At 43.6% G+C, this 8606-nt stretch overlaps 1 protein-coding gene across 2 annotated transcripts in view; it reads right to left on the reverse strand.

Moving 5' to 3' along the window:
- The window catches only part of camkvl (CaM kinase-like vesicle-associated, like), a 41191-nt gene extending 39422 nt beyond the window's left edge, over positions 1-1769 (reverse strand). Inside the window, exon 1 of one of the 2 annotated variants that reach the window (XM_030364529.1) lies at positions 1233-1769. The gene's annotated coding sequence lies outside the window, so the exon portion shown is untranslated. The remainder of the gene's footprint in view (positions 1-1232) is intronic. The other variant, XM_030364536.1, reaches the window with a different exon arrangement.
- Between the last annotated feature and the right edge of the window lie 6837 nt (positions 1770-8606).

Here is an 8606-nt window from a genome sequence, read left to right on the forward strand (position 1 = left end):
CACACAAACACACAGGCAGGCAGACAGACAGACACACATGCATACATATAGGTAATGTAAACTGACTGTTCCTGTTATGTAGTCTATTTCAATACCATTCTCAGTGCCAAGGGCTGAGAAGGTGTAAACGTGTCAGACAAGGGGCATAACACCTGGGTTATGAGTATAGAGAGAATATTCCTATCTTATTAACTGCCTCTTTCAATGAATCAGTGCTCTTCATGTAATTACACAATAAACCAACACCATCGTCTTTTTAATCACATTCTGACAATTTACAGTTGCTCTATTTAGTATTTACTGTAATGTAGAACATCTTAATTAGGGCAAATTTATGTCTAAGGTCTGCCAATACCAAATGTAGATATGGTATACTGTTATATAACTGTACTATACAGCTTTGTACTATACTATAATATATAGGCCTACAGTATACGTTTTCTACATCAAAATAGGCTATCTAATAATTCAAGGAATATAGTTTAACCCAAGCATTGCATGCAAAATAATGATCCCACTTCATACAGCTCTACAGCATCTCATCCACCTGTACCTTCCGACAAAGCCTACATTCCAGGATTCTCCCTACTTCCATTAATTATCGACTTGGATCAAGTGCTGCATCTCTTCACAAGTCTCCACGCCGATCGCGCTCGAGGAGAAAGTGTGAGATTAGTGTGTGCGCTTTGCCTACATAAAAAAATTGGCACGTTTGACTTATACAAATAATAATTATACATAACAATTCAAAATCCTCCCCCCGCTGTCCGCATCCAGATTCAATTGCGAGCCATGTTTGTCTCCAGTGGGACTCCGCGCGCCTTGCCCTGGCAGGCAGACTGTGGCTAATAAGAAATGATTAGGAGCGGCTGCTTTGATGTAGACGACAACAAGCACTGGGAAATCAACAAGTTCGGCAAGTTCAGTTCTCGATCATTTTCGTCGTGTTGCGTTGCACACCAGCCAGACTTCCGATTCATTTTATTTTCCATTTCATTTTGAGGTAGCGCAGTTTGACACACAATTTAGCTTCTCAGAATGTGAACAATTTCACTATGGCTGAATCTTCAAGAATCCTTATTTTCTTTATCCAACATTTTGCCTTCTAACGGCTTGACTGACATTGCCTTCCTACAGTAACACTAATCTTGGTTACCCTCTTATGCTGTGATGTGAATAAAATCGACAAATCTAGTAACACCATCATGTTAACATGCACTGACACGCCTTACCTAGTATTGGCGCAGATATCGGGAACCGTGGGTGCGTTTTTGGAAGCGCTATCCCAATTAAAGAGGAAAAACTTTGCTTCCACTTGGCGTCGTAACTTGAGGAAAGACACTTCGCAGGCTCAGCATTCGAATCGGATATCAAGATGAAGAGGAACAACAAAAAAAACGAGTGATGGATAACGGTGATGATGATAACTCTGCAGCCCGTGCTCTGGTACGACTATCTGGCTCTTCGCTGAGAATTAGTTTGCTCGTTTTAGCGCGTGTTTCGACTGCTCCCCTCCCTCCTACTCACTCTCCACTCTCACTCACTGTCTCCCACCCAGGAGAGAGAAATAATCGGCCCTTTCATCTCTCGCTCTCTCTCTCGCTCTCTCTCTTTCCCACACACACGCTCACAGACAACAAACACAGACCCCCAACTTAAATGTTGCCTTTTTTTTTAATCTGAAATTAATAAGATATCGATAATTAATGGAGGCTCCAACTGTTTGCGTCCCATTCCCCGCTTTGACAGTCACTCACAGCTGTCGTTCCAGGGTTTCTCAGGCTCTACAGAGTGCAGGCTGGCCAGAGGATTGCTAGGGGTCGGGATTAAAATGCAGGATTAAACATCAACTTTCATCATTTCATTACGCACACACACATACCCCCCCCCCCCCCCCCCCCCCCACACACACACACACACACACACACACACACAAACACAAACACGCAAACACACAAACACACACGCACACAGACAAAAGGGTGAAAAACGTCCAAGGACAATGACATCACTCTTTGGCAATAACACAGACACAAAAATATGGACTGTGTCGTGTGTGTGTGTGTGTGTGTGTGTTTGTGTGTGTGTGTGTGTGTGTGTGTGTGTGTGTGTGTGTGTGTGTGTGTGTGTGTGTGTGTGTGTGTGTGTGTGTGTGTGTGTGCGTGTGTGTGTGCGTGTGTGACAGACAGAGAAAGAGACAGAGCAAGAGAGAGAGAGAGAGAGAGAGAGAGAGAGAGAGAGAGAGAGAGAGAGAGAGAGAGAGAGAGAGAGAGAGAGGGGGGGGGGGGGGGAGAGAGAGAGAGAGATAGAGAGAGAGAGAGAGAGAGAGAGAGAGAGAGAGAGAGAGAGAGAGAGAGAGAGAGAGAGAGAGAGATGTTAAAGGCAGAAGCAGAGTTAGAGGGTTTAATCCTCTGACCCTTCAACTCCAGATTGATGGACAAATTCCCCTAACACCAACTCTAACCCGACTGAGTCATAAAAACCATGGCAGAGGACAGACAAAGGGTTTTATATGTTAAATACTGTCTATCCTTGTGGACATTCATTAGGTAGGCATACCTATACGCTCTGTTTCTCCTCATTTGTAATACAAATGAACCCATTTGCGCTTCTGAGTTTGTTAGTGTAGGAATTTGTGCCTTTGGGGTGTGTGTGTGTGTGTTTGTGTGTGTTTGTACACGTGAGTTTGTGCATCTGTGTGTGTGCATGTGTTTGTGTGTGTGTGTGTGTTTGCGGCTGTGTGTGTGTGTGTGTGTGTGTTTGTTTGTTCACGTGTGTTTGTGCATGTGTTTCTCTTTGTGTGTGTGTTTGTGGTTGTGTGTGTACGTGTGTGTTTGTTTGTGCATGTTTGTGTGTGCATGTGTGTGTGTGTGTGTGTGTGTGTTTGTGTTTGTGTGTGTGTGTTTATTTGTTTGTGTGTGCACGTGTGTGTGCATGTGTGTTTGTGTGTGTTTGTGTTTGTGTGTGTGTGTTTATTTGTTTGTGTGTGCACGTGTGTGTGCATGTGTTTGACTTGCTGACAGATGGTTACTGTATGACGCAGGAACTAACTACTGTGTTTCTGTGCGTCTGTGGCCGCTCGTGTGCAATGCTGCTTGGGTACAGAGAGAGACGCGGGAGGGACTGGGTATGCAATGTATTTGTAGTTGGGCTTAGGCAACACATACCTGGTCTTTTTTTTACAGCACACCTGAAAAACACACTCTTGACTACACACACTCGCTTGTACACTTTTGTACAGAGTTTTATCGCAGTATTACATGGGCTTTTTGTCCACTCGCTCCAGTCGACTCTTGCCCACACACATTCACTGAAACCTTGAGCTCACTGCAGCTTTATTCAAACCACATTCATTGAAAGCTCGAGCATATGCTCCTGTGTGTGTGTGTGTGTGTGTGTGTGTGTGTGTGTGTGTGTGTGTGTGTGTGTGTGTGTGTGTGTGTGTGTGTGTGTGTGTGTGTGTGTGTGTGTGTGTGTGTGTGTGTGTGTGTCTCTGTCTGTGTGTCTCTGTCTGTGTGTCTCTCTTTCTGTGTTGTCTGTGTCTATCAGTAATATATCCCTTTGACTTTTTCTCATAATATGGCTGCTTATGATTTTAGTCACCTATAACAAACCCAATTTGGACCCAGTTTATTTATCCTATAAGAGTAACTGGCAACAAGTCAACAAGACGTGCGTGAGGACCACCTAGACAAGTGCCTGTGAACTTTGAAGGGATCTCTGGATGTCTTTCCAGATAGCCTCATATGACATATCATAGGTTTGGTTGGATTGAGTTCATCTTGGATCCATAAGTTCGACCCTTCTAGTTTAGCCGATCATCTGGGAGAAGACACAGGGTTACGCAGAGTATTCTATATTGTTATGGATCGATGCTTCTGAAAATTAACAAGTTGGAGGTCTCAGGAGAAGATATTACACAAATGTATTTCTACATTGGCCAGTCTACTACCGGTTTGATTTGAAAACTTAACAGACTGGGTACTGTGAAGGTGTCGTTTACCAGTGCTGACCAAGTCTGTGTTCGCTATTGGCCAAGGAGGGGTACCAATAACAGGAAGACAATGCTATCGTTTCAGTTATCAGTCCTCTTCTCGAGCCGAGCCCCATGTCGGTCAGACATGTCTAGTTGGTTGTTGTTCCGCCGGACAGGTTGTTTCCAGGAGAGACCCCATCCATGTATTACGCTTCACAAATCTCCGACCCCGCCTCCCCCCCCGCAAATTTATTGTTCGAAAGGCATTTGAAGTGAAAGAAAATTAAACCCATTTACCCTGATTTAAGCTTGTCTGCCATCAGCCTTCAGATGTTAATGTAAAGTCTGGTTGGTGAGACTGGCAATGAGTAAGTGTTGAAGGTTGAGATGAGAAGGAAGGCGTGCAGTGGGATCATTTGAGTAATCATCGTATTAGCAGTAATAGAACCTGACCCCGGCTTTGAGGAGTGGAGAGCAGTGGAGGAGGAGAAAAAGGGCACATGCCATAGCTATAGCTCATGGACTGACGTCTTGGCTGCCCCCTGTCGCCTTCACCCAGGCAATGGGGAGAATGGTAAAGATGTCTCTATTGTACCATTAAGGCAAATGGAGAAAGCACAGCTGTCGCAATGAAATTGAATTGCGCCCAAGCTTTGAGTACTCTGCGCAAACATTCCTCTTTTGTGTGTGTGCGTTTATGTGGGTTGCCAAATGTGCCATTCGGAAGCGGACAGATTTCAAGGCCGACAGCCATCAGAAAAGGCCGGCCACTACAGGCTTTGGCTCCTCCTTCGTTCATTATGTCACTTGTTTCTGCCTTCCCAAATCACCCTTCGCCGATGATGTCCTCTACATTCCTGGCACCTTAATTCTCTGCACTCGGTTTCAGTCATTCTGGACCCTCCGCAGGTCTTTGTTGTTTCTTAGGTCACCTCCACGGTTTTACAGATTTAGAATCACCTCAACCCTAGATTTCAACCTGCAAAATCAATCATGACCTCAATTTATGTTGTTAACTAAGCCAATCTATTTTCTAAGATATGTTTTTGTTCATTATTTGTGCCCATTATATGTGTTATGATATGTTCCAATTAATCATAAGTAGGTACCTTGGTGCCCATATTGTAGCTGCTTAAATAATAAGGAATTATTGTGTATCCACCATACTGCACAAGGTCGTTTCATGGATTTGCATGCAAATATACTCTTTGCAGGCTTAATTTAGGATTCAATCATCAACAGGAATGCGCCGTACCCTTTCCCTGTATAGTTCAAATCTGCCAAATAATATAATACTATTAGTGGGTGTGAATATCAACTGTTTGAGCTCATTAAATACTAGTGCCAACATGTTCAAACACACGCACAACGCACGCACACACACACACACAAACACGGATACACACACACACACCAGTATGAGTCTTTCTGGAACGTCTCCCACTTCCTTTTGTCGGAAGCTCACCCTCCCTCACTGCCTCCGTCTTTCCCTTGTTCCTCCCTATCCTCTCATCTTTCCGCCCATTCCCTCTTCACCCTCTTATTCATCAGTTCGCCTTCATAGCAACACTTCATTTTTTGTCCTGTTCTTTTATTTTTTTGATCCACTTATTTATTATTTGGCTATTTATTCATGGTATTAATATATTTGTCCCCGCCCCCTTCCTCCACCCCCTTTCCTCTTTGTTCTTAATGTTGGTCTCCAGGCCAGTCATGGTTATAGCCTCACTGTTAGCAGCATGGTAAGCAGCAGGTTGTAATTTGGGCCCTCCCCTTCAGAGGATGCTATGGCAAGAGAGCGAAAATAAAAAGGGGGCGACAGGAAGAGGAGAGACATGAAGAGAGCTGATTTGGTTTGACTCATTCTAATTTTGGTGTCACTTTCAAACCCTTGATACAACCCAGACAATAATACAATTGTTAAAGCTCACATGCCACTTGTTCGATAGGAAGATACAAGAAGGATTTCCACCACTGCCAAGATTAGCCGTTGTGGAATCTTCCAACATAAACTGAAGCACTGCCTACCTGGGCACAGCTTCTGCCCGACCAGCCACACAATATGCCACTTTCTAAATTGGCTTAAATCAAAAATGCCATCCTATTGGGAAATTTAATCCCACATGCGTCATTACGCATGTAATGACTGCTTCAGTCATTACATGCGTAATGACTGAATTTGGCCTAAATTTGTTGAGCTATATTTGCATCAAAATGTAGGCCGGGCAATAGCTCATTGACTTTAAAAAACGTACAATTGAGATCATACAAAATGAACTGGAATAACTGAATTAGCATTTTCCATGCATGCATCTTTATCTTAACTATATCTCAATTTCTCTCCAATTTTCCCACTTTTGGACAAGGTGACAGGTAAACAGGAATCAGCCGCAGGACTATTTAAGGAAAGGTTGTGACAGCGGAAGGTAGCACTGTCTTGAAGTCTCTTGTCTGAACCCAGAAGTGTGGGCCCCATTGTTAATTACCCAAGCCACTGAAACGTGGAGAGCCTTGGTATTTGTTAAAGGCAGAAGGCCGTCCGTTCTGGCACTGTCGTTGTTTCTATTTCTGTCCTCTTGGGTTATATGTGTGATTGTTCTGCTGCTGTCTCAGGCCATAATCGCAGGAGACCAGGGTCACCAATTAGAGAAAGAAAGCCATGCAGTCATCTGCACACCTGGGATGAAAAGGGAAACAAACAAGTGTACTAACACTGTCGACATGTTTATGCTAATTTATTGATGTCAGATCTCACTTTTACCAGCATGTTAAAAGTGTATGTGAGTGATTCTATGCCTGTGTGTGTGTGTGCTCACGAGTGTGTGGATGTGTATGCTTGTGTGTGTGTATGTAAGCAGTATTTAATGTATCAATGGATTGATCTGATCTTTCAGTGGTCTTGTGTTGCTCTTTCAGGTCCATGAGGGTGAACGAAAACCGAAGACAAGAGACAGAAGGTGAACTGGTGGAAGCCGAACCGGATCCCTCCAGATTCCTTCGGTCTTAATGATGCGCAACTTAAAGGATGATGTACGTCACGTCGCTTCCTCTACCTCATCAGGTGTCCAAGGTCACCCTCAAATAAAGCACCATCCCCTGAACTCTGTAGACACGGAATGTGGTGGGCGGATAATCAGCTGTTGGAGATTGACAAAAGCACGGCCTCCTTCCAGAGCCTTAATACACTGTCTGTGTTTTTCATCACGGTGGTGATGGATAGCAGTGACGGCCCCACATGCTATGCCCTTCTGTTCTAGGCTTTCACTGGTGTACTTCATGCCTCCATCTCTGTGTGCTTGCTGTTTCGAAGTGTTTAAGAGGACCTTGGCTCTTGGAAATTAATAGGCCTACCAAGAACACCAATTATTTCCACCAACGGAAAGATGCCGGATAGAATAGAAACGGAAACGGGTCTTTGTTGTGCAGCTCTTAATTTTGGTATGAGTTTCCATTTTGTTGCATAAATTGTGTGGGCATTTGGAATCTAACTTGTCACTTACGGGTAACATATTTTCCGGCAGATACTGTTATGTACACTTTTCGTGTCAAGTGACATCAATCCCTCTTCACCACCCCAGTAAATATTTAATGGCTTGTTGTTGTCGAATATCGTTGGCTGGGGATGCGGCTGCCCAGGGAGCAACACTATGATATCCATTGGTTCGTGATCTCGAGCCCTGAATTGATTTCAGGCGGAGTCTTTCTGCCATCTGGTGGTCGATTCGAGGCTGAAGCTTCAAAATCGAGTTTTTGCTTTCTTCGCGTACACTGGAAATGTAGACGTTTTATGGCATTGTCTTTGGGGGAAATTATAGGATGACGTTGTTTTAAGGTAATCTCCATTGTATAGTGCTATTCTAATGTCATTCTTTGACCTTTATCCGTGGAAGTTGAAATATATTATTTGCTAACGTAAGAAATTCTACCATCATTCACTCACTTGGTAATGCATTACAAACGAGCGACTTATAAATTAAAAAAGGTCAAACTAAGTGAAAGGGGCGAAATGTCCGTAATCATTATTCCCAGCATGCTTCACGTTTGCGTAATACTAAACTATTTTAGATACTATAGGGTGAAAGCTAAAAAACGATCAGAAGCGATACATATGTGAATCTATACTTCATACATACTTTTATTTAAGAAGGAAAATACAAAAATGCACCATCATTTAAAAGGCATTGACTTTGAGGAGTGTATATAGACACACGCTAGCTGCGTTTCCTCCTGTGGGAGGAAGCTCATTGTAGAGGTTACATGCAGAGTGCTCGTCACTCGACCAATCACCTCGGGGAAGGTCTGAGACATGAGCCAATTGTTGCCCTAGCAGGGTATCACCTGATCCGGGTGAGTGGGTGCACAGAAACTATGGGCCGAGTGTGTTGTTCTAACAGGAGAAGCTAGATGGTGTTAATTTCAGCGCCACTAGTGGATGTAGACTCACTGCCTTGGAATCACCCACGGCTGGCGAATGAGTGCGATGGATGAGGTGGAGCACAGCTCCAGAACCCAATTCAGACTACTCTCCTCCCACTTTTCTTGAAATAAAATATAAAACACCTTAAATAAAATATGTTCCGTTAAATTCGGACGAAGGTTGTACACTGAGATTGACAATCATTGATAAATG

The sequence above is a fragment of the Gadus morhua genome, chromosome 1 (genome assembly GCF_902167405.1).
Source record: "Gadus morhua chromosome 1, gadMor3.0, whole genome shotgun sequence".
Taxonomy (NCBI): Eukaryota; Metazoa; Chordata; class Actinopteri; order Gadiformes; family Gadidae; genus Gadus; species Gadus morhua.